General features: G+C 52.0%; 1 protein-coding gene across 1 annotated transcript in view; it reads left to right on the top strand.

Moving 5' to 3' along the window:
• Positions 1-26,745, top strand: part of LOC118979254 (voltage-dependent R-type calcium channel subunit alpha-1E-like) — a 113,167-nt gene that overhangs the window by 36,281 nt on the left and 50,141 nt on the right. The window lies entirely within an intron of this gene.

Genomic DNA, 26,745 nt, shown 5'->3' on the forward strand with positions numbered 1-26,745 from the left:
GATGAGCCGGGGGAAGAAGGGGAAGAAGGGGGCTGCATCAGCATGAGCCTGCCTCACCCTTGGGAGAGCAGCCTCAGGTGGTGAGTCAGCGGTGTCAGCATCCTTGCAGCACAGGGGAGCGCATCCTGACAGCTGTGACAGCTGTGTAGACTCAGCACACCTGGGTCAAGTCATCTCATCATGCCGACACCCCTCACCCACGTGCTGACACCTGGGCTGACACGTGCAATCAAGTTCATGTCTTGTTTTTCCCTGGGCTCGTTCAGTGAGACTTTGAGGTGGAGGTGACAAATGGGCCAGAGGTAACGAAGGTCAAAGCACTCGTCGGGCTGGTCCACACTTGACTGCCCACGTGGAACTGAGAACGTGTGCCAGACGGGGTCCCTTCCCAAGGAGTCCCAGAGGGATTGCAGTGCATTCACAGCTATGGGGGTGCAGAGAGGCCGAAGACTTGGAGAGTTCCCTTAGGAGACTTATATCTGGTGGACTTACCTGGAAGTTCAAATTATAACTAGAAGAGGGAGGGCGCTGGGGGCCAACAGCTCAGTGTAGGCAGGATGTGTCCTGAGGAATGCACAGCAGAGAGTCAGTCCTGAGTGCCGTGGGGTCAGGAAAGGCTCGTTCCCAGGGGAGATGGGGCTTGAGCTGGCTCTTGAGCACTGGGGGGACTTAAGTAAAAGAAGGAGAGGGAAGGCTCCCGCACGTGGCCGTGTGGGCAGGATGTACGAAACGCCAACCAGCAGCGGATGCATCCCAGTCCTGTGTGTGATGAGTGGCCTTAAGTCAGAGAGACAGCCAGGGAGGGAGGGAGGAAGAGCATGGGCAAAAACCAGTAGGAGTAGGATTGGGCTGGAGGTGGCCATCTGTGTGATGCTAGTCGAACGCCCACCCACTTCTTCAGCAGATACTCCTCGTCCAGCGTCAGCCAGCAGCCACACTGGTGGAAGAGTGGAAGACGCGTGCGGGAAACCACTGAGTTAGAGCTTGTTCTGGAACCCAGTGTCCAGAGTTAGAGCTTGTTCTTGGGAGCAGTCAGTCACTGGCAAGAAGTTTTTGCAGGAGAGATGGGATGTTTTTTAAATGGCGTACCAGAAAGATCTTGGTGGCAGTGTGCAGGCTGGCTTGGGTTCTGAGGGGACTGGCGGTGGAGGAATGAAGGGAGACCCTAGGCTCGGAGAAGAGTTGAGAGTGCTAAAACACTGCAGTTGGGGTTGGTGGAAGGGCGCAGAAGCGTTTCCAAGCCTAGAACCACAGGGTGGAATGCACCTGAGCGAAATGGGTGCTCGTTAAATGCTCGCTGCATCCACTACATCCACTACCGTTCTGATACATGTAGAGGGGAGACAGGAAAACAATCGAACATGTGGCTGTCTCCCCGAATCACTCAAAGTCTAACTGAACACAGATATGCATGTCTGCATTGCGAGTCAATCTGCCAATACGGGAGGACGACTTAATGAGCAGGAAGAGACACGGTAAGTGCATTTGATAACTGCCAGGACCACAAGTACTTATGGAGCTCCACAATGGCTTAAACACGGCCATAGATCACCACACTTGATTTTCCCTACCACCCTGGGAGATTAATAGGGTCCTCCCCCACCTTACAGGGAGGCTGAAAGACCTACTGTGTCATCCAGTGTGGAAGCAGCAGGGCATGCCTTAAGCTCTTGACTGCTGACTCCAGAAGTGATGCTTTTTCTTCTCCAGTGGTGCCTTGTGGGGCATTTGTGTGGGGAGATGCCGCGGGAAGTGCAGGTAGGAGTGTGTGTGTGTAAGGGTGGGACAGGGACATTCTTCGCTCTTGGCTCTGTGTGAAGGGGGTGGAGCCTCGACTCTTTCCAGAACCCTTGCCTGTCTCTCTTTAATGCGTGGGTAAGGGAGCAGGTCTCTCAGCCATGGTGAGGGTCACACTCTGAGCATATGCCTTTCTCGTGGGGTACATAAGACCCTGCTGAGTGAGGACATCCAGTATGGGGCCTCTCCCACTGCCCAGAATGCCCCTGGCTGGATAGTAGTGTCCTCCAGCGGCAGAGTCCCTATCCCCTTCTCCTGGACGTGTCAGGTCAACAAGGGCTTTGCAAGTCTCCTTGCCACCCATCCATCAGAGCTGCCTCTCTGCTCAGGGTTTGCTTGGCGTATCCAAGGCGATCTCCATTTTCTTCCTCCAGGAGTCTTCCCCAACCACTCGGACTCTCAGAAAGCCAGCACCTGGCTTAGTAGAGGGCTTTTCTTCTTTGAGAAGTTAACGTTCTTCCATTATTGAACCTCGTCCAATCAGGAAGGCGGTATTAGACTAGTTAGCACCGGAGTTTGCTAGTGAGACCACGAAATACCACAGGCCAGGGGGCTGGGACAACAGGGACGTGTTTCCTCGCAGTTCTGGAGGCTGGAAGTTCAAGATGGAGGTGTCACCAATTTGGTTTATCTCAGGGCCTCTCTCCTTGGCTTGTAGCTGGCCAGCTTCTCACTGGTCCTCATGGTGTCTGTGTGTGTGTGTGTCCCCTCCGTGTGTCCATGCTGCTTCTTACAAACACACCAGTCAGACCGGATCGGGGCCCACACTGATAGCCTCATATTACCAGTCACCTCACCACCTTCCCTCCAGAGACAGTCCCCTTTTGGGGTGCTGGCAGTTAGGACTCCCCCGTGAACTGTGGAGAGGGACGACGCAGCCCATCATAGTGGGGAAACTCTCTCTTACTCCGCGCTTCATCCTCCCGCTGCCTTCACTGCCCCCGACACCTTTTCTGGGGGTCCATTTGGGCTGGAGCCAGATGATAAAAAAGCGGAACCGAAGTGGTTGCTTCCAAACCCTACACAGGAAGTCCCTCAAGGACAAGGACTGCATCTTTTGTTTCTTTTTCCCACCCGAGTTTGGCCGAGCATAGACGCAGAGTCACTTCTGAAATGTTTACTGAGCGATTGACTTGGTTAGGAGACTTGTCAGAAGCAGGGGTATTTCTTTGGGTCCTTAAATTGAGACATTTCTGTGTAATCAACTCTGGTACTTAACAGATTGCTATATAGGTATTTTTTTTTAGATTATGAATTCTGAAAAAAAAAATCCAGCTGCCATAAAACACATTTGAAGTTCAAACAGTATACACTCATCCCATCTTTCTTAGATGTGTGATGGAAAGCAACGGACCCCAGAGCAGACTTAGAGAGCTCTGCTCCCTGCTCTGCTTGGCATGGGCTTGTGCACCTTGGGAAGTTACTCAGCCTCTCTCAGGACCTTCCACCACCCGCGGAATGAGGAGAGGGAATCTCGGGTGCCTGCTAGGCCTCGCATTGCATGCAATTTCCAGTCGATGGATTTGGTTTCCTGGAGAAGGAGTCTGAGACCGTGACCAAACCCACCTGGGAAGAGTATCTTGAGTGATCAGCCATGGTGGCCAAACACAGGGGAGGGAGGGGAGGCGAGGCAGCCTTGGTGGAGATGTTCTCCGAGGTCACGTCAGGCAATCCAGTTCCATGAATCTGTGACTCAGAAAAAGCTCTCCGGAAACTGGAGGGGCCCCACTGCCATCACCGAGAACATTTGCTTGCATTGTGCTGTTGGAATGTAGGAGTGTGCATTGGCAGGGATTTCTGGTCAACCAAATGCTGGGCGAGTACAGAGTGTGTGTGAGACTCCATCTAAATTCGGGAAAGCACGCACAGGGCGTAGGACTTCCACACACAAACTTACTTAATTGCATTGAGGTAAAATGTGCAATTAGAGGGTAATGAGAGTGACTCTCTCCAGGCGATGATTGTAGGTTATTTTTTTCTGTTTATGCTTTTTTTGTACTTTTCAAATGTTCATGTATGACTTTTTATAACTAGAAGAACAGAATCGGATGAAAAAGCATAATTAACATCATCACTGGGTGAGAGACCCATGAAAAATTTCAAGATTCAGTTCAGTTGAGTTCAACAAACATTTATCCATATCATTCAATACAGATTTATTTTGCACTTACAATGTGACAAGTACTGCGAGGGTTAGAAATAATTAGGATTCAAGACGGAGAGCTACTCACGGGGTAAGACGTTTCACAGACTAGAAAGCCAGTGAACTCGGGAGAGTTAGCCATTGATGGACTATGGAAGGTGGGCATCTCAGGCGCAGGAAACAGCACCTGTATCTGGACAATGCAACATGCTTTCCAGGGAAAGGTCAAGTTTAGGTATAAGGGAGTGAGGGGAGATGAGGCTCAGCAGACAGATCGGGCCCAGATTGTGCTGCTCTCGGCCTCTCACTGGTGAGCAGAGCGCAGTGGCGGCAGCAGAGTCCTGCGCAGTGGATGGCAGAGGAGGTGGTGACCGCGGGCTGACGGGCTGGCAGTGCTGCCCAGTGGGTTGCAGAGAACTCCTCCGGCCAGCTCCGTAGTTCAGGTACGAGGGGATGTTGTCGAGGCATTTTAGGGTTTAGAAAAAGGCCTTCCAAGATGGCAGGTACTTCTGGGAGCACCAGGCTTCTTCTCCCCAGTGTTCCCAATTATTACAAGTGCGGGGCGGGGTTGGGGGGCATTAAGTTGTGCCACTAACATAGGTATTTAGTGAGTGAGACGGACGTAATGGCTGCTGACCCTTTCAGAATCGTGCTCCGGTGATTTCATTGTTTCAGTGCGGCGTCTTGCCGACCCACCCCTGCTATCTCTGTCTGGCCATCTTCCACCCTGCTATTGACACGTAGTTCATATTCATTTCAGGACGAGCGTGAACTAAATGATTTCTGTGTTATGAAATACACGTCTGAGATCATGAGAAATAGTCTGTAATGCCAGAAGCCAGAATCATGGACTGGTTAAACATGACCAATAAGTTAGATGGAATGATGAGGGGTTGAGATGGGCTGTGTGTCCCTCAGGTGACTGGTCGATGTCAATAGTCTTTGGATCCTGTCCCTGGCGAAAAGCTCAGCTGTCTTTTCCTGGGCCCGGCTCTGAGCTGGCACACTGGTGGTCCCTGGGGGCATCTTGGGAGCCTTCTGTTTTCCCAGATTCCTCAGCAGCCCCGGGGAATGGGAACATTCGCTCTCAGGAATACACAAGGTCACGCTGGGGAGTGATCGTAGTTCCAGACGGAAGCAGGGGCTCCTTTCTGCAGGAGGACTCCGGGCGTCTCTCTTCTGTTAAAACACTGGAAGACCCATGGTGTTCATGGTAGTCTCCAAGTTCAGAAACATGTTGCTCGTGGAAGATGTGAGCTTGGAGCGTGAATGCTGTCACAGAAATCTTTTTTTCTAAAGTCATAGAGAAGTGTTTTGGGTGGCGTGTTGATGTCAAGATTAATGCGGAGAAAACTGACTGAAGTTAGGGCTGAGTGACACTGATCATCCCGGAACTCGTCAAGAGTCTGAAAAATGGAAATTGAGACTTTACCCTTGACCGAAACCCTTTTGTCCCTGAGTGAGACACAGTCACTGGGGAGCGGCAGCTCAGAAAGCCTGACGTGTAGGCGGGCCTTTCATTCTGAACCAGGCATGCTCTCGAAATTTTGTGTCAATCAGCTTTTTGTAAACGGAACCTCTCCCCCTCCCCCATTAACTTACCCTGTAATTTCAGCAATGTTTAACGTTCATTCCTGATTGATCTTGAGTTGGCAGTTAACGGCGAACATTCAGCTTTGGATTTTAGTGCTATTCTCTTGATCGCTTGTTCGTTCTCTTTGCTCCCTTTTCTTTCAGCGGCCGCTGCAGGAGCAAATAGTGTGTGTCAGACACAGTAATCGGTGTGGGGAATATAAATAAGAGTGACAGGTAAATAATTACCAAACGAGAGGTAAGTTAATGGGAGGATGGCAGGGAGTGCTGAGGATAGAGCCCCTCCGTCCGGGGGAAGGTGGAGGGTGAAAGGCAGCCAGAGATGTTGCTTGAGCTGGAGGACTCAGGGATGGAGGAGGAGCTTGCTTGGGTGTTGGCTGCCCATAGGGGACCAGGATCGGAGGCATGTGTGGAATTCATGGGCTGGAAGGACTTTGGTGTTGAATAGCTTGCACTGGGGTAAGCAGCTGGTAATTGATCTTCACTTTCTACATGGAGTGAATTATTGCTGGAGAGTGCTCTCAGCCTTTGTTTCCCTCATGGTCAAAAGGGGTTCTTTTACTATTTTTTCCTCCCAAATATACCTGTGGGGTTTTTGTTGTTTGAATCATCTTCCTTTTTAGTCGGTATATGTAGTCTATAAGATTGAATTTATGAAGCAGGACAGGCCCCAAATTAGTTTCAGAAGGAGGACATGAATGTGTATCACTAGTGGAAACTCTTACTATTTGACTCAGAAACTTTAAGAAATTATTGCGTAGAAATTGCAAGTTTTTTCTATGGTAAAGGGCGCCATAAATAACATGTCAAGACAATTGTTAGACTGAGAAAAAATGGCATGTAAAGTCGTAATATAACTTGTATACAAAGAGGCTCCGTAAGTTTATAAGGAGAAGACAACCAACCAGCCATATGGGAAAACGCACGAAGGATGTGAGTAGGAAAGTCAAAGGGAACGAAATCCATGTGGCGAATAAACCCGTGAAATGATGCTAATACTCAGGGAAAAATACAAATTTTTAGTTCATCAGATTGGCCAACATTGAAGGGTCATTACATCCACTTCCTGTGAGGATGAGGAAGAAGAGTCATTCATGCATTTTTGGTGCAGTGCCTGGCAGATTGCTACAACCTTTGGGGGATTAATACTGAAAAATATACCTCCTCTTTGGCCCTGTAATAAGCCCATGGCTGAGACACCCACCTATTGAAATGGAAAGACCCGTCAGTAGGGGCTGTAACGCACAAGGGAGACGGTGTTTATTTCAGCTAGTTTCACAGCGACGGTAACCACAGCAAGCAAACCGGCAGGGAGATCAGTGGGGTGTTGGGTAGCTGTGGTTCTGTGTGTGTGTGTTTTAAAGAATTAAATCTGTGTGTTGGTCCTGGAGGGATGTTGTTCCTAGCATGTTTTGATTAAGAAAAGCACGTTACAGAGGAATCTGTATAGTAGGATCCCATTTGAAAAAACAAAGCTCAGAATGGTGTACATAGGTTTGAACCTGCGTGGAGGATGGTGGGGAAGCACATTAGGCCGTAAACTCATGGCGGCTGGGAATAGACGTGAGGACACCTACACGTTGTCTTTATATGTCTTTGTATTATTTGACTCTTACTTACTCCTAACACACTGCTTTCGTCATGTAAAAATTCACAAGCTTAAAAAAAATTAAGCACTGAATAAGACACTTTTTCTGCTACTGGCGTCTGGCCATACTGTTGTTCAAAGCAGCTCAAACGCAGTTCTCTGGTGCCCGGGAGGTGACCTCTCCGCCTCTCCCTGGGGCTTGGAGTCAGGCCGGGAACAAAGCGGTGTGATTGACACCACCTGCTACCTCTGGCCCTTTTTCCTTAGTTACAATTTATGCAGCTCAGTCAGGTGAGGTCTGTGGATCCTGGCTTGGAGTCCTGCTCCCCTCCCTAGCGTTAATGTTGTTCGTCGTTAGGTTTTTTTTTCGATTCTAACCTAATTTCTCCCAGGCCGGGTGGGCAGGCGAACTGCCCTCAGGTAGCCAGAAGGCCTGGCTGGAAGGTGCTCCTTGGAGGCTTGCTCTCCAAGCACAAACCAACCTGGCCTGACGCTGCCTAATAGGGCGCTCGGCGCTCGCTCTCTCAAGGGTGCGGTGCCCAGGGCGGCGGAGCTGTCAGCCAGGTGTGTGATCCTGGGTTAATGAGGTAATTCTCCTCCGTCCCACCTCTGGGACTGGCTGGCCTTGGAGACCTCTGGTTGAGAAAGGACTTCCCCTGCAAAGAGCTCCATTATTTCAGGTGACAGAAGGACTTGTCTTTTGAGAGAGTCCCATAGGATCCCGCAGGCCCTATCCCCCTCGCTGAATATCCATTTGTTTGGTATATTATTTGTTATGCCTTCCCCTGACTGCATGGTAAGCTACCTGAGGTCAGGGAATTAAACTTAACAATGTGGCCCCCCCCACAGCCTGGTGTTCGGGGCACAGCCGGAGTGTTTGAGGATTCAGATTGGCCCTTGATCTGAGTTCCCAGACAGCAGGGGCCTGTCGTGGGGGCTGGACAGTGGGGATGAACCTGTGGGCTCAGGACCACCTGTCTTGGCAGCCCCTCGGTGTGACGTGGATCCTGGAGCAGCCAAGGGGAGGGAGACACTGGGTCCTCGCCTCCAGGGGCTGCACTGAAAGCTCACCTGTGAAAATGCCTGTTTTATCCCATCTCGTCTCCAGCTGAAAGGAGGGAGTTGAGGAGGCCTCTACGTTCAACCACTTTTTCTGACTGGTGGCTCTGGCTGGGCCTTGGGGGGAGGCTCTTGGTTCCTGCAGCCTTCCCCCCTTCCTTAGGGCTCCGTCTGGCTCTCTAAGCCCTGAGAGATCAGATCATAGCCGATCAGCTCAGGTTTTCTCTGGCGGTAGGTGGGAGTACCACTCAGTGAATCTCAAGACCCCACCAGAACTCAGAATCTGGGTGGGTTCCGAGTCAGGGCACAAAGCTCAGGAGGCAGATGGAGATGGCAGCGAGCCTGTCTGGGCTCCAGAGGGAAGGGCGCGTCCCGTGCAGCCCCGAGGACGTTAGACTGAACAAACTCAAGTTGAGCTGAATGAGCCGGTGCAGCGTCGACAGCTACCCGTTCTCCAGGCGAGACGTCACTTCTCGACCTTCCCCGCCCAGCAGCCAACACAGGGATGTGACCGAGGGTCATCAACCATGGGGTAGCTAGCCTGCTGTACGGCGTCAAAAGAGCCACATTTGTGCACGTTCCCTTTTGTTTGTGCCTGTGTTTCCAGAGGAGCCAGTTACAGAGATGGGTAGCATACCCGGAGAATACAGGTTTGGGAATAAGGGAGCTAGCTTCTATTCCAGGCGCTGTCGCTGGCTTTCTATGTCCCCTAAGAAGGAGGTGGGCGGAGGGAGGGTTCTGTTGGGATCGGTGCGGGGGCTGGCGGATCAGGTCAGCACCACCAGCACCACCTGTCTTCACACATGCGAGCTTTGTTTAGTATTGAATTTTTAAAGAGCTAACAATAACAATAGCCCATAGAACCTACTCCCCTGGTTTGATCGGTATGGCTCATTCTTGTTCAAAGTTATTCCATCAGAGGGATTTCATTTATAAAGTTCCTTACCGCTGAGACTGTGGGCCCCGGTTACGAGCCACGAGTGCCACCGTTCCGGAAATGAAGTTTGTACCCCCTGGGCCCGTGCGGATTGACTTGGTTCTGGGCTGAATAGAAATAGTGCCTGCCCACATCAGATACGTTTCCAGAGGACCTGTTGTCCACAGCTGCTTGGAGGAAACACGAAGTCATTCAAGACACAGTCTCCCCTCCAAGCATGTCCTGTCCAGCCAACAACTGTATGACACTTCCAGGAGTCGCATAGGCAGTGCCAGTCTTCTGAGTTGCAGGTGGCCGTGATGGCTGTTATCAGTCACTCTTCATGAATAGTTTCTGAGCTATAGATTCAGGCAGACCTCAGAGATCTTGTGGGTTTGGTTCCAGACCAGTATAGTAAAGTACTGCAATAAAGCAAGAAAGCAAGTCATAGTCTGCTAGTCGTGGGTTCTGCCTCCCATTTGAGGAAAAAAGGCAGCCCCTGCGAAGTGCAGTAAAGTGAACTGGAATAAAATGGGCTGCCCATACTGTTAGATTGGGTTTGACTAGGGTCCCTGGAGGTCAACTCTGCACCAGAGACTTGCAGGCAGAATGCATATTGGGGTGTGCTTTCGGGACACTCACCCGGGGGAGTGAGGAAGCCAGACCTAGGCAGAGGAGAGGCTAGCCCCCTCGAGCAGAGCTTGGGACCCACCGCACAGGTTCAAGGGCAATTCACAGGGATAGGTGAGTCTGTGAGCTGCCAGGGCACCTGCTCCCAAGCAGGTGGGGGATGGGGGTGTCCTTCCCGAGGGGAGGCACTGGCTGGAGCACCTGACCTCCACTTACCCATATTGGGGTGTGCTTTCTTCCTGCCACTCCTTGGCTGCGTGATTTCTAATCTGTACATTCGGGAGATGAGTTAGTTGAAGGGCAGAAAATCTGAGAAACTTATCCAAGGTCGCAACAGCTCATCCATGGTGGGCGGTTAACTCTCAGACTACACTCCTCTCTCCATCTTCACAGCACTGCTCCATGGCAGGGGCTGTCTTTCCCATTGTGCAGATTGACAAACCGGGGCATTGAAGGGTTAAGGGGTGTGTCTAGTGTCAGAACTAGTAAGAGGTGAGGCCAGAGTTTTCCCGGTAGACCACACTGCCTCACAGAGATGCCCTGTCTGGTGAGAGACCCCGGGTCTGGCTGGAACAGGAGTCAGCCCTTGGAGGAGTCACGGACCCTCCGTTTTCTTCCTGCTCTGTTATCATGAATGGAATCATGCTGTTGTTGTGGGTAAAGGTCTTTGAAGGCAGGTGTGTGTGGGTCCAAATCCCAGCTCTGTCTTAGTACTTGTATGCAACTTGACCTCTCTGAACGCAGTTTCCTCATCCATAAAATGGGGAAGGGGGGAACCTGGACTTCTTCATCGGCTCACTGTGATGACTGAAAGAAACCAGACATGAGAAATCTCTCAGCACATTCTACTTCACAACTGTCCCTCCACAAAAAAAGGGGGCCCCAGACTGCACAGGATTTGCTGGGGGCAGATCCCCTGAACATAACGGTGGCTGATTGATTTCACTTTTACTCATTTGCTTTCTTCTCGCACACAGAGAGAGAAAGATGAAATCTTCCCGGCATTTTGCTGAGAATTCCAACACTGGCCTGTTAGTCTAATCATAACACAGTTCTTCTTGGAAACAAACATAGCAACAGTGATTATATCTGACTTTTAATGTCTAATTGGCTGTAAACTCGCTTTTACTGAGTTATTTCCATCGACCATGTGGAACATCGCGCGTTTCGCTTACCTCGCTGTCCTCATGCGGCCCCCATTTTGCCTTTATTAGGGAAGGAGCCAATTAGATGCACTGGCCTTGCGGGTGCCCTGCAGGCCCCAGCCATCCCCAGCAAAGGGCCCTGACAATATTGCGAGCCGTCTGTGCCTCATTATTCCTCTCCTCCCCAACCAGTCTCTGGCCTCGAATGTGTCTGTGAGTTCTGCTCTGATTCTCTGTCACCAGTTCCTCTCCTCTCCCAGCTTCTGGAATAATTCTCCCTGGTTTCAGGGCCCTGCCTCATTCTGCCCTGCTCTGCTTCCAGCTCTGTGGCTCCGTGGGCTGTCCCTCTTTGCTCTTAAGCCATTCATCCCTTTCTCCCAGTAATCCCACAGGACAGCAAGTCATCCCAGGCCAGGCCATGCCCCGGTGTGAGCCGCAAACCCAGGCACCTCCACGTGGCTGTGTCTTCATCTGCCTTGAGGAAGCAGCAGCCTTCCCAGGAGCCCAGCCTGGGGCCAGAGCCCGTGCAGGGAGCTTCTCCCTTAAACCTGCCTCTCACTGTGTTTTTCCAACTCACTGAAGCTTGCATCCTTCTGCAGGGCCAGGCCTCAGTGTAGGCGTATCTGATGCCTGGTCATCCTGGGGAGAGGGAGGGGGTGGGAGGGGTACCTGTTGCTATGGCTGCACCCAGCTGAGATCCTGAACCCGTTTCATTCCCAGGAGATTTCAGGGAACTCCCAACCCTTCCCTCTCCATCTTTCCCCACACCCTTCTGTTATTTTCTTTCCTCCCCACTCAGCCTTGGGCTTTCTCCTTCCTCAGATCTCTCTCTCTCTTTTCAGGATACATCACACAGCCACTGAGGCTACTTCTCTCATTCTCTTTGACCAGTGGTTCTCATACTTCAGCAGGCACCACCTGAAGGGCCCTTTGAAATACAGAGGGCTGGGCACTGACCTTCATCCCTAGAGTTCTGATCTAAAGGCTGACATTGGGACCCAAGAGCCTGTCTCTCCAGAGAGGTACCAAGGGGTGCTGATGCTGCAGGGTCAAGGGCCACCCCTCGAGATCCGCTGTTCTAGACGGTGGTCACCCAATTTGAACTAGCTATGGCTGGAATACTTCATTACATTTGGACTCTCAATGATTCGGTTTGTTCATTCATCCAGTAGTGGTTCCCAAGCACCTGTTCAAAGCATGTGGCCAGTACTTGCTGTACAAAGAAACACAAACCCCCGTCTGCTGGCAGTTCACAGATTTGTACAGGGGACAGGCAAGTAGATAATCATTATATGATGTGATAAACATTACCATAACCTGAAAATAACAAGCTAATTTAGAAGTTTAGAAGTGCGCACCAGTCTCGTAGCACAAGGCAAATAAAATATTTGGATGAGATGAGTATAAATGATAACGATATATTTATTCTCCTCCTTCCTTTTAAAGGCTAAGTGAGGGGAGCTGAGCTTAACCTATTTAAATAGTAATATTAACATCTAATGTTTGTGGGACATTTATTACGTTTCAGTCACTGTACCAACTAGAGAGTATATCGACTGAAAGTGCTGGGGTCAGTCTACAGACCGAAGTGACCGTCCTGTCCCTTGATGTCTGTGCAGCCTCAGGCAGGTCACTCAGCCACTCTGGGCCTCTGTTTCCAAGTCAGAGAAAAACGCTGTAGTACCAGTATCTGCTTCAGAGGATCCCTGAGAAGGCTGAACGTGCTAATGTAGGCAACATGCGTGTAGTAATTACTCCAAAAAACATTGACTCTTACTATCCATGTTTTGTGACCTCATGCTAAATATCAGAGAGGTGGCCTAGAAAATTTGATACTTTCCAGACTCAATATATTATCAGGATTCATCCAAGAGAATGGTTTGGAGCTGGGGCTGAGTGTGGGGATCAGAGAACCTCAGCGCAAGCCTGGGAACCGGTGGGGCACCAGGGGAAGCAGCCCTGGAGGACTAGTCAGGGAGTGTGTTGGTCGGTGGCGGCGGGGTGGTATTGGAAAAACCTTGAATGGCCAGGATTTTGACAATACCTTTTTTTTTTTTTTTTTGAGAGGATGAAGGGGGATTGCGTTCCCAGTAGAGGGAACACTCTACCCCAGAAAGCTGACAAGGGTAGAACCCTCAGGCTGGGATCTATGGAGGTTCTGGCTTAGCTTTGGCATTGAGAGAGTCAGGGTCACCTTCCCTGAGAGAGATGTTCTCCCCCATCACCTCCCTGCCCAGATGCCACTTGCCTGGCGCCGTCAGCATTCCCCGGGGGGTCTCCTAGCCGTGCCCACCAGGCAGAGAGGCTGTGGTCTCTGCTGCCGCCCCAGAGGGCCTGCCCCCTCCCCTTTTAGAGTCCACCCCTGTCCCTGAGAGATGCACTTCTCTGTTCTTATTCCGAGATCAGGGACTGTTCCCCCAATCTTTGTCGGGGGCCCTATGGGGCCCATCCGCATAGGAGTGTAGAGTTTGCATTATCTGCCAGCTGTAGCTGGATGAGGTGGCAGAAGGAACCGGTCTTGTTTCAGTCCTGTCCCGAGCTCATCGGAGATAAGGGTTAAAGGAAGAGGTCAGTCCTTCGTGGCGAGATTCACCTGGGACGGGCTTATGAAGTGATACCTGCTGATAGCTCCCTCTGAGCATCCACTGGCTCTGCCCTCTTAGGGATGAAAACACCCTCTCTAGACATTTAATTAACTCTTGGGGAAATCCTTGTCCTCATCACTTTTCCTTTCTCCCTCCTGCTTGCCGTAGAGTTCATCGGAGACACACAGTCAACTAGTTAACTTACTTACTCATTCAGCAAACACTTGCTGAGCGTCTACAGGGAGCGAAGTTGGGTTCGGGGGTACATATTTAGACAAATAAGACTTGCTCCTTGTTCTTGAGGGGTGTCAAGACCTGGACAGGACGACATACAGGCGAGTGGTGGTCGAGGTACAGGGTTAAGAGGTGGCGGTGCTCGGTGATGGGCCACGAGAGCCACCGAACCTGGGAAGGTTTCCTAGCAGAGGTGACGGTTAATCAGGGTCTGCCTGGAGGCTGTTCAGGTGACACAGGTGGAGAGGCGTTCCAGGCAGTGGGGACAGTGTGAGCAGGAGCACAGAGGTATGTGAGGATGTGGCATAGGAGGGAATGACCGGAAGTGGGTGTGGCCGTGTGAGCTGGCTCACAGGAGGCAGGAGCTCTGGAGTGAGCTGGCCTTGGGTGTCCAGCCTTTTGGCATCTCTGGGCCACGCTGGAAGAAGAGTTGTCTTGAGCCACACATTAAGTGCATTGCAACACATAATCGCACACACAAAAATCTCATAATACTTTAAATTAAATGTACGCTGTTGTGTTGGCCCGCATTCACGGCCATCCTGGGATGCATGCGGCCCATGGGCTGTGGGTTGGATATCGCTGATGGAGTCCAGGCTGCAGTCAATCTTGGTAGGAGACTCGGCAAGGGCAGCCACTGGAGCGTTTTAAGCAGAGGGGAGACCGGGCAGATACGCTGGGTAGAAATGACAACTTTCCGCCGTTCTGAAGACTGCAGCCAGCTGTGGCTGGAAATCACTTGTCCCACTTTACAGGATCACCCTGGCAACGGAGTGGCTGTTGCACCACTAGCCAGGGAGCTTGCTGTGACAGTCTTTCAACCTCACCAGACATCCAGGGCAGAGAGGAAGCCTGCTGAGTTAAGGCGCAGGCGAGAAAGGAGCAGAGACAGGGCACCACTTGGGTAGGGCTGTGGCATGAGGTCAGCCCAAGACGGTTCCGTCCACCAGCATCGCGGTTGTGAATACAGTCAATCCTCTGGATCTGTGGGGTTCGCACCTGCCGGTTCAGCCAACCTCAGATTGAAAACCCGGGAGAGGTAAAAAACAAACAAACAAAAAAAAACAACAGAGTTCCACAAAGCAAAAACTTGAACTTGCCACCTGCCAAGCGCTACACTGAATCCACGTGAGTGGAATGATGTGTGTAGTAAGGACACCCTGCTGTCGCCTATATGCAGATGTAGGTTAGACTATGCCATTGTATATAAAGGACTTGAACCACCTGAGGAATGAATGGGGTATCCATGGGGGTCTTGGAACCAATCCCCCGCCCATACCAAAGGTTCACTGTACCTGCATTCATAGCTCAGTTCTCAAATATGTTCCAAGTCAGAGCAATATTATTTCTCTCTCCTCACTGTCGCCACCATACAAGGGGCAACGCAAGGTAGTGTCTCAAGAAGAAGTCAAAACATGGGTGCAGACTTGGGGTCTACGCTGCATTGACTGGGACCTCAGGCAACTTTCCCTAGCCCTTTTGAGCCTAGGCGTGTTGGTTAACCTGTAATGACAATCGCCCCTCTCACATGGCTGTGAAGATTACAGTGCGTATGCCCTGGCTGGTGTAGCTCAGTGGATTGAACCACACGATCGCGGTTCGATTCCCAGTCAGGGCACATGCCTGGGTTGCAGGCCAGTTCCCAGCAGGGGACACATGAGAGGCCACCACACATTGATATTTCTCTCCTTCTCTCCTTCCCTTCCCCTCCTAAGATAAATAAATAAAATCTTTTAAAAAAAGATTACAGTGTGTGTATATTGTACCTGCTTTCGTGTCCAGCAGAGGTAGGTGCTCAACAAGTGGAATCCATGATTATTTTTCTTCCTCGGATACACTGGGACCTTAGGGTGTAAGTCGCAGGGAAATATTTCAGTACAGATGTTTCAATCAGGTTCTCTTAGTGCTTCCAGAAGCAGGTGTGACTGGGTTTGTTGGAGCCATCATCCATCAGCTTATGAGTCACCTGTCATCACTGATCTTAGTACCTTCCACCCTAATGCACAGCAAACAAGCAAAGAATGATAAGAGCCGGAAGAGGTTCTTTCCAACGGTTCCCCGGGCTGGAAAGACAACGGTCACTTTTATTTTATTATCTGTATTCTATTCCAGCATTGGTATACTCCCAAATCCGTGGGAATACTCAGCTGGAATAGACTTTGTGTATCTTAGGGGGAAGGAAGGACCAAGATAAATTTCCAGCAGCAGAGCAAGCAAAGCAGGAGAAACCAAGAGACACGAGGAAACAGAAGGGTTCAAGGAAGTGGCTGCGTCAGCCCGAGCGTGAGAATCCTTGGGAGGAAAAGTGGGGTGAGGAGCGCGGGCCTGAGTGGGGAGGCCCCCTGACATCTGTTGTCTGTCGGAGGCGCCTGCCTGAGTGAGGAGTTCTGTCCTGGGAGTCCCTGGCAGGTGGTCATCTGGCACGGTGGTTCCCATTCGCTCTCGCATCACGGCTCATGGAGAAAATAGCATTTGTGTAACAGGGGGGTAAATGGACAGAACTGCTTGCAGATGGAGGCGACCAGCCTGGGGACTCTGGTTGTGCCAGGCTCTGTGGCGGCCGTCGCAGGTGAGTGGAGCAGTATCTCGGGCACACCTGGAGCCCAGCGTGCTTTGAGAAACTCTGATCCAGCAGGACCAGAGTGGAGATCTCTATCATCACCAGCTCTTGGGTGAAAGATAAATAGGGTGTCAGACTGGGCATTTCACTATCACCATCAATACCGATGCAGATTTATTGAGCTTGTTTCCCATAGGCCTGTCTTGGATTTTGAAGGTACAGAATCTTAAAAGCCATGGTTTCTTGCTTTCAAGCTGTTCTAACTACGGAGTTAAGAGTGCCTCCTGTGGCCACAAGATACATGGAACTCACTGGCAGGGGGCTTCTCCAGGCATTCGCAGAATAAACAGAGAAACATTCTGTCTTGGAGAAACATTCAACCTAATGGGGACGTAGCACCACTGTGTGAAAGAGACAGAAGACACAAAGAAAGGTGTACAAATAAGTAGAAACAGAAACCCAAGTGCGGCACTTAATGTTCTGTTCTAGGTGTTTGTACTCGTGATTTTGTCTTCTTGCAGATACCGAGGTCCTTGAGGACTGTTTCCTTTCTCTCTCCTGCTGTGTAGAATGTACACTCAGAGCTGTGAATGACTAGGTGTGCAACTATAGGGCGAGCCCAGGTGCTGGGGGAATTCTGTGGGGAAGTAGAGTGCTGTTGTGTTTAGGGGAAGCCTTGGAGAGGCTAGCAGTGTTTCCCAGTGTGAGAGAACGCATGGTCTGGCTGAGGGAGGGGCTAGGAGAGGGAAGAAGGACGAGTGCAGGGGGGTGAACAAATCCAAACAGACGGTTGTGTCACTATTCAGGGTCCTCCCCTGTGGCCTGCTTCTCCTTGTCTTGCCTCACTCCTGCTAACGAACAGCAGCGCTTCACAGTCTCAGCATTCCCACCCCTTCCCTCTCCTTGGACTCTCTTCTTCTCTTGATTGGGCCCTCAAAACCTCCCCCTCCTTCAAGTCCAGGTGTAGGTATAGCCCAGGAAGCATTCCATGACGCCCCTGGTATTCCTCCTTTCTTCCTTAAATCAGCCGTGTTCACAGGTCTGAGCTTTAGGCTCTGGACCTTGAGAAGTGAGAGTCTTCATTAAAAAGGTCTTTAACTTGAGGCAGCTTCTTCATGAGCTCGTGAGACTAGACTAATTGTGTACATAAATAACTAGAATGCACCATTTAGACCTCAAACTGAGTACAGAAGCCAAGGGCCGAGCAGCGTGGACCAGAGGCCAGAAGTCCCGCGTGCTAGTTCTATTTCTGAAGTCAACCGGCGGAGTCCTTCAGCGCCCACTTAGCTTTGGATCCTCCGTTCTTCATCTGTAAAATGAAGGGTTTGTGCAAGATGCTGTGATTCCGTCTAGCTCTGTAATCTGCAAGGAGAGGAAGGTTGGAGTGCTCATGTTAGACTGAACGGAGTGATTAGTTGCTGGAAAGGACAAGGACCAGTGGGAAAGCAACAGATGATGCCACCTGGGAGGACTGGTCCTTGAGGACCGTGGCGTGGAGTGGAGAACCAGCTAGGAACCGGTTGAAAACCTGTTTTCTAGAATACAACAGACCCACATAAAGCTCTCCCAGGGTAGAGGGTCTGTCAGCCTCCTGTACCCTTTGTCCCTGGATCTCAAAGGAAGGGTCTTCTTGCCTGTCATTCTTTGAGCTCTTTCTGGTCCCTGGCTTTCTTGAGAGAGTGTGTCAGTCTCTCATCGGCCAGCCCTGTGAAATGGGTGAGGGGTGTTTCATCGCAGGCTGCGTCCCCTGTGATTTCCTCTCTAGGTCTTCCACTTTGGCCACCCCGCCTATGGTGGTGTCAATGGGACACATGCCTGTCCCCAAAGCAAAGCAGCATCCCGGCCTGGGTGGCTCACCATGGGTCAGCTGTCCTGGCTTCCCAGTGGCCCCAGGAACTGCCGCCTCCTCAGCACCTGGGCTGCCATTGAAGGGCAAGAGGACCTGGTCTTGGATTTTTTTTCTTTTTTACTGTAAAAACACAAAACAGAGTTACTGGTGCAAAGTACAGAAAAGCATAAAAATATCTTTAAATCGCTCATTTCTACCCCCCAGTTATCATCACTGTTAATGTGCTTCACCACTTTGACTAAAAGAGGATTTTCTCCTAAATTCACACAAGACCCTGAACTATATAAACAAACTATTTGATTTTATTTCAGTAAAATTTTAAATCTTTTAAGATTTTATTTACCTTTAGAGGGGAAGGGAAGGAGAGAAGGAGAGAAATATCAGTGTATGGTCGCCTCTCGTGAGTCCCCTGCAGGGAACTGGCCTGCAACCCAGGCATGTGCCCTGACTGGGAATCGAACTGCGATCATGTGGTTCGCAGGCTCGCGCTCAATCCACTGAGCTACACCAGCCAGGGTGAAAATTTTAAATCTTTTATCACTGAAATTTATACACACACACATACACCCCTGGTGAGAGAACAGAATATTGAGCATCTGTGACCCAAACCCACTCCAACAACACCATCTCAGGCCCTCCTGGCTCCATGCTGGGTTTCTGCACCAGGGCTCAGGAAGGGAGGTGACAGGACAGACGTTACGTCACGGTGATACTGCAATGACCAGGATTTAACCAAAGAGGTTTTGGGTCATGAGGGTTTTGAGGCGTTGGCTCGTGTGGGCATGGTCATGGCAGCCTTCCTGGTACAACGGGGCTCCACGTGCTGAGCCCCCCTCCGTTCGATGTGCCCTTGAGTCGTCTCGCCAGAAGTGTGGATGGGTCTTCACTGACACCTGTACCCAGCGCTGGGGGTGGCCACTGCGCACGTCCAGACCCCGGATGCTGAGCTGTTGGCCTGGAGCCGCCGACCCGACCTGGGGGGCATCGGACTGCTGCCTGTGGTCCAGGGCAGGAGGGCCTCTCTTCACCGAGCGGGTGCTGCTCTGCTTCCCCACTGGAAAGAAGGGCTGGGTGGTGAAACGTCTGACAGGAAGTTACTCCTGGAGGCGCTTCTGCATCTGGACGAAGACACCAGTGCATTCTCAGGGACAGTCACTGACCATCCAACCACTCAGAAGAAGGGGGATTGGTTACATGTAACGGGCCCGCAGTGAAGCCCGTTTGTGTGGGGAGACCTAGCGTGTGCATTGGATGCGCTCAGGGATCTGAGACATGAGGAAATGCTTTGCCTCCAGGACTGGCAGGCTCGGCTCCTTGCTGGGGGGAGGGGGGGTGCAGTGTGTGGTTGTGTTTCGCTCCTGGTTCCCACTCTTTCCGTGTCTCCCTCACCTGCTTTCTTGCTGGGGCGCCGGGAAGACTGTGCTCACCTCCTGGCTGCCAGATCCGAGTGTCGGCTTTCCTGTTCATCTTTGTTCTCCCTAAGAGGCTGGTCAGAGTATGGAGAGCGTTGCTTTTGAGGGACCTGGGACTACCCGACACACGGTTCTCCAGAAGCTGACCCTTTGTGGTTCTAGGTTGTGGCCACAGGTCTGTCCCAGGTCACTTTTCTTGGTTGGGCCTCAGCTTCCTCCCATTCTACCAAGTGATGGGCTCTGTGGTGTGTTCTCATAATTTTCCAAGGTCATGGCTAGATTTCCTGGTTTGCTGGAAGCTAGGTCGGACACGCCGTAGACCTTAATTGCCCGGTGTCATGAGGTATGCTGCTGTGTCCCCTTCCTAAAGGGTGGGTGTGGTCAGAGGAGTTCAGTTGCTCCGCCTTTGGAAACGCCATCCAACTATGTGACTTGGGGGCCAGGGGTTGGCTGCTTCGAAGGTTGGTCAAAACCCTTCAGATGAGAAAGGGGACATTGTGCCTTACTGTTGTTCCCAGGGGACTGTTCACAGGAGAGACGTGTAAGGGTAGGAAAGAAATAGGATAGGTCAGAGAAAACACTAGTCAAAGTTTGATTTCAGAAGCTGTAGCTTTGGCCTGATGCCACTGACAGCTCCAGAGTGAGGATTGGACCACAGAGGTTGTCCCTCCCAGGGGCAAAGGGGCTGGGCCATTGACACTGTTATTGGGGACAGGTCACCACCCCTCCGTAGGCTGGTGTAAACTCACAGGTGAGGCAGGGGCAGGCTGCTGTTAATGGGCAGGGGTGAGCCCTTAGCAGCTAACATGTGTAGGGAATGGGGGCCCCTGCAGGTGAAGGGGACCTCAGTGGGCGCAGCTCAGAATCCACCACATCCAGGCTGGTGAGAGGTGGGCAGGGAGGGGGCAGGAGAGAGCCGGGAAAGGGTGACTTTGAATGGGAGACCTGAGCAAAGGGGGAACTAGATGTCTCGGCACACGTGCACAGGGAGATGTCCCAATTGGGCCGCCCTAACTCAGGATCACGTTTCGTTTGCGGAGGGCAGAGGGCACCTAGGCAGGGGTGGGAGGGCAGCCCTGGGCATATGGTTCAGTAGAACATCCACAGGGGTGGGGGTGCAGCCAGTGCACAGTGGCAGAGCTCTTTCCCAGAGGGCCTCCCCTGCTCCTTTTTCCTCCCTCTATGTCCCACCTCCTGGCCCTTCTTAACATTCCACCACCCCCTCACCTCCACGCAAGCCTTTTCTCTCCCTTCCTGGCCTCTGCTGTCTCGGGCAAGGTAGTCTCTTAGAGTCTCATGTGATTCTTCTCTCCAAAATCTCCTGCAAGTCCTTGCCCAACCGCCTTCGTGGGATCAGACGCACCCGCGCTTCAGCTCACCCACCGCAGTTCACTGATGCAAATGCTGGTGTGCTCAGTACCTTCGTGTGGGCCTGTCCGCTGCACTGCTTTCCACGGGCCACAGTGTTGCTCGTCCTTTACCTCCTACGCCTGGCAGAGCGTCTGCCACACACTGCGTGGTCCACAAATTGGTTGAGCACAGTGCGGCACCCAGCTCCGAGACGCGGACTCCAGTCCTTGGGGCGGAGAAGGAGGAGCTGCGCAGTGGGTGCCGGAAGGACCTGGGGGCCACAGGGAGGCACGAGAGCTGCCCGAGTGCCGGTTCCCAGGTGCATTGTTGCCCTGATGGCAGGGTTGACTCCTGGGCCTCTGGGCCTTTCCCTCCCATGCTTTCCCTCTCTGGGCTCTCTCTCCCCGGGTGGTCGGCAGAGGCCTTGCCCCGGTGCTCAGTTGAGAGGAATGGCCTGGCCTTTCGGCGGCCAAAGGGTGGCTGCTGCATCTGCCCTTGCCCCCGAGCTCACTCTGCAATTCCAAAGACCTGTCTCTGAGACAGACCCAGGAGGCCAGGGGTCCTCAGCTGGAAGCTGTTGTTGCCCACCTCCCCACGCCCCACCCTGGACACTGGGGATTCTGGAGACACGTTGGGCCGTCACACCTGGGTGTGGGGGTGCTACTGACATCTGGTGGGTGGAGGCCAGGGGTCCTGCTAATGCACCACACAGGACAGCCCCCCCGCAATGAAGTTCTCCAGCCCAAGGTGCCTTGGGCGCCCTGGCTGAGAAACGCGGTTGTCAGCCAGCCCAGGCCTGGCCAGCAGGAGGTGCCTTCAGTGTGGGGAGCAAGCATGCCCCAGAAACCCTTCCTGGGTTTAAAAAGGACCCTGGAATCAGTATCCTAGTTCCTGCCCAAATCAGTATCCTAGTTCCTGACTCGGTCTCCCGAAAAGGCATGTTCACCTGTTTCCCACAGAGACCAGTTTCCAAGGGCGGAGCCTCCCCCGCCCAGGCAGCCTCAGCCTTGGTGACCACGGGACCCCTTCTTCTTGCTGCCTCAGTCCCTACTTTTCTCTTCAGCCCTGCTCCTTCACCCCGACCTTCCACCAGCTTCCCCAGCGCCCCCCCAAGATTAATGTGATAATTGCCGTTTGTGCCTGTTTACGTAGGGAGTGGGCGTGTGCGCCACCCCCAGTCAGGCGGGTTTCCAAAGGAGCACGTCCCCACTGTGTCAGCGCTGGGACCTGTTGAGCATGCCTGTGCGGGTGGGCTGCCACCCCCGACCGCTTTCTCCGTCTGTCATCACCCCCGTCACATGCATGTGTGTGTCACTCGGGGAAGGAGCAGGTGAGAAGGCTGGGGAGCAGCCAGCTGCCAGTCTAGGGGCTCGGCTGGGTCAAGTGGGAGGGGCTTCGGCATCTCAGATTAAGAGGACATTGCCCCGGAGAACAGCAGGCTTCCGTGATGCTCCAGACACAACAGGTGTCCTGTGAAGGGCGGGGAAGGAAGAGCCGGCACTCTGTGTGGTAGCTGGTGATACCCTGGTGTCCCCCGTGGAGATCCGGGTGGGGGAAGTCTCCCTGCCAGACTCTTCTGGGGCCCAAGCCCGAGGCGCATATTCAGAAAGCTGTGAGTCTCTTTCCCTGGGATCTTGCTCAGAGACCTTAGCACCCCCTCTCCCTGTTTCCCGAGGAAGAGTCGCTGGGGAAAACCGAGTGTGACTCCACATGCAAGCCTCTTGTCAGAGCCAGGGAAGCAGAGGGTGGCGGCAGCAGGTACAGCGGGGAAGGAAGGAAAGAAGGAGAGGGAGAAATCCTCCTTCTCCCCAGGCAGCCCGGCTCCCCTCCCCCCCCGTGACAGACTTAAGTGCCACAGGGAACAGTCGCAACTCCTGTTGAACAGTCGCAACTCTCTGCTCTGCAGCCCCGACTCCCGCCTGACGCGGCACCAGGGCACTGGCTGCCCCGAGAGTTGTTGGTTACAGTCTCTTTTCTTCTGATCTCAGAAGACGCTTTAGTAGTCATCTCTCCTACACCGGGCAGTTTTAAAGTTTCAATAGTGATGAATCAGAAGGAGATTGAAGCTCTCATTAGCATCAGAAAGAGCCTCACTGTTTGGGGGGAGGGAAGTGTGAAGTCCTCTGCTGGCTCCCTCCTGCCGGGGCTGTGGCCTTATCCCACCAGACTGGACATGCCCTGGGTCCATGGACAGACAGGCGGGTGACGGGAGGGGGAGGCCAGCCGGGGAGGAAGAGTGAAAGGGAGAGGAGAAAGGTGTGGAGAGGGGGTGGCAAGTGTATTAAGAAGATTTGTGAGTGATCTCTGGGCTGTCAAGCTGCTTTCTCCAGAAGAACCTTTTAAGCTGTCAATCATCTTTAACACCCGCCCCCCCCAGGGCATGATGCTAGGCTCCTCCCAGATTTTCTCCCTCCCTCTCTTCCCCCTCCCTCTCTTCCTCCTCCCTCTCTTCCTTTCCTCCTCTTTTGTTCATCCAACAGACCCCAGTGCTTTCATGAATGACTTTTTTTTTCTGTTTTTTTTAGCAATTCAGACAGAGCTTCAGAAATGGAGAGGGGAATATCAGAATGATTTATTTGTGTATATTTCAGACACGAGAATCATGCTGTTCCAAGTGTGGTTGTTTATTGATGACTTGAACAGCTGCTATTGTGCCAAACACCTTGTTAGGTGCCAGGTGCAGAAACAGGGAGGCAGTTAAGGGGCTTGCCTTTGTGTGAGCTGCAGCAACCTGAAAACATNTCTTCTGGGGCCCAAGCCCGAGGCGCATATTCAGAAAGCTGTGAGTCTCTTTCCCTGGGATCTTGCTCAGAGACCTTAGCACCCCTCTCCCTGTTTCCCGAGGAAGAGTCGCTGGGGAAAACCGAGTGTGATTCCACATGCAAGCCTCTTGTCAGAGCCAGGGAAGCAGAGGGTGGCGGCAGCAGGTACAGCGGGGAAGGAAGGAAAGAAGGAGAGGGAGAAATCCTCCTTCTCCCCAGGCAGCCCGGCTCCCCTCCCCCCCCGTGACAGACTTAAGTGCCACAGGGAACAGTCGCAACTCCTGTTGAACAGTCGCAACTCTCTGCTCTGCAGCCCCGACTCCTGCCTGACGCGGCACCAGGGCACTGGCTGCCCCGGGAGTTGTTGGTTACAGTCTCTTTTCTTCTGATCTCAGAAGACGCTTTAGTAGTCATCTCTCCTACACCGGGCAGTTTTAAAGTTTTAATAGTGATGAATCAGAAGGAGATTGAAGCTCTCATTAGCATCAGAAAGAGCCTCGCTGTTTGGGGGGGAGGGAAGTGTGAAGTCCTCTGCTGGCTCCCTCCTGCCGGGGCTGTGGCCTTATCCCACCAGACTGGACATGCCCTGGGTCCATGGACAGACAGGCGGGTGACGGGAGGGGGAGGCCAGCCAGGGAGGAAGAGTGGAAGGGAGAGGAGAAAGGTGTGGAGAGGGGGTGGCAAGTGTATTAAGAAGATTTGTGAGTGATCTCTGGGCTGTCAAGCTGCTTTCTCCAGAAGAACCTTTTAAGCTGTCAATCATCTTTAACACCCGCCCCCCCAGGGCATGATGCTGGGCTCCTCCCAGATTTTCTCCCTCCCTCTCTTCCCCCTCCCTCTCTTCCCCCTCCCTCTCTTCCCCCTCCCTCTCTTCCTCCTCCCTCTCTTCCTCCTCCCTCTCTTCCTCCTCCCTCTCTTCCTTTCCTCCTCTTTTGTTCATCCAACAGACCCCAGTGCTTTCATGAATGACTTTTTTTTCTGTTTTTTTTTTTTTTGGCAATTCAGACAGAGCTTCAGAAACGGAGAGGGGAATATCAGAATGATTTATTTGTGTATATTTCAGACACGAGAATCATGCTGTTCCAAGTGCGGTTGTTTATTGATGACTTGAGCAGCTGCTATTGTGCCAAACACCTTGTTAGGTGCCAGGTGCAGAAACAGGGAGGCAGTTAAGGGGCTTGCCTTTGTGTGAGCTGCAGCAACCCAAAAACATTCTCCCCAAATACTGAATACGGAGACACCGTTCGTGGTCCGTGTTTTATAGAAGAATTGGAGAGCAGGTTCCAGACACCGGTGTGGGGAGCAGGGTCCTCGCATCCCTGCTTTTCACAAGCTCTGTTTCCTAATATGCTCAGGGATTTTCTTGGAGAAAGTGGGTTTCGTGATGAAGGAAGTGTATAACATGAGGGAATAAGCACAGTGGATGTTCCTTTATTGTGGGTCTTCTCGCAGACGAAAGGGAAAATCTAAGTTGCTGTGTTTCCCACGTCTCTTTGGTGCCAGAAGCCCATCCTCCACATGAACACCCTCCAGGCCTCCGAGGCATCTCTGGCAAACAGTCACCCGACGGAAAATGCTTAGCTCTCTTCCTCCTGCAGCTCAGTTACTTCCGGGCCCAAAGACACCTTAATGGTCACAAGTTCCTCATTGCCATCACTGACCCCAACTACTGTTTGTAGGCAACTGAGCCCGGACCTGGGTGCTGGGAGCAGACTCAGTCCTTGGTGACAAAGGGCGCTGGGTGGGGTGGGAAGGGGACTGGCTGAGCCAGAGAAGGAGTGAAACTTGTCTGTCTGGGCAGCACTGGTCAACCGACGGAGCTAACTAGTTCTCTACCAAATGTTACATTGTTACTCGTGAATAAAGGCAGAGCTAGCTCTGCTGTTACCATTCAGTGCATCCTTCAGCTCCTAGGACGGCTGTGAAGGGCGGGAAGGAAGAGCCAGTGTCTCCACGGTGTCGTGTCAGAGGGAGAACAGTGTCCTGTGTCCACTAAAAGCCCCGAGTCCCTTGGCACCTCGCTCTTCATGTTTGAACCAGGGCAGTTTCCCCTGTGGTCCAGCCCACACCTTCCCTGCTTACCTTCGACTGAGCAGACCTGGTCAGCCCAGGGAGTTAGATCTGGTGCACTGACATGAGCAAGTCCCTGCCATTCGTTGTCCCGTTCAGTTCAGAATGTGTTTTCAACCGTCATTTCACTTCATTAGCAATCGTGTCTCTCTGAGCAGTGTAGGGGCAGGACAGGGGCCACCAGCTTAGCGAAAGAGGGTGCCCGGAAGCTCTTTGCCATGGCTTATATACTGAGAGGTGGTGGCTGTGATCAGAACCGGTGGGGAGCAGTGGTCTGTGGACGGATATCTGTGAATGGGAGGCAGAGAGAAGTTGAGGTAACTTGGGAGAAGAACCAGGTAGAATGACATAGAAGTCCCCAGGAAACACGAGTTCAGTGAGCCAAAGTATGTTTGCACAGTTGAATGGGGGGGGGGGGTCTATCAGAGGGACGGGATGTGGAAATACTGAGTTCATAGCTTCATGGCGTTAATTTCACACATGAATTTGGGGCAAGGCATTTGAATTGGGTGACTTTTTCCCCAGTAGGTTGAGGATTAAGTATCTTTTTTTTTTTTTTTGCAGATTTTATTTTATTTATTTTTTATTTTTTATTTTTTAATATTTTATTTATTTATCTTTTTAGGGGGGAAGGGAAGGAGAGAGGAAAGAAACATCAATGTATGGTTGCTTCTCATGCATCCCCTGCAGGGAATTGGCCCCTGCCGGAAACTGGCCTGCAACCCAAGCATGTGCCCTGACTGGGAATCAAACTGCGATCGTCTGGTTCGCAGGCCCGTGCTCAATCCACTGAGCTACACCAGCCAGGGCCCAGGATTAAGTATCTTTCCAGAAATTGAATATCTTGGAATTCAATCTGGTATTAAAAGGTGTTTTGTTTTTGTTTTGGAAGAGGAGGATTTCAAACCCTGAATAGGTAAAATGCAATTCAAGGAGACTCTTTTTGAAAGACTTGGGTTGAGATCTTGGTGGGCGTGGGGGGGGCGCGTATTAAGGCGGAACTTAGTTGAGAGGCTCAGTGTGAGTGCTTCTCAAAATACTCCCAAACTCTT

The sequence above is a fragment of the Sturnira hondurensis genome, unplaced genomic scaffold (genome assembly GCF_014824575.4).
Source record: "Sturnira hondurensis isolate 20B ecotype Veracruz unplaced genomic scaffold, ASM1482457v3 Scaffold0022215, whole genome shotgun sequence".
Lineage (NCBI taxonomy): Eukaryota > Metazoa > Chordata > Mammalia > Chiroptera > Phyllostomidae > Sturnira > Sturnira hondurensis.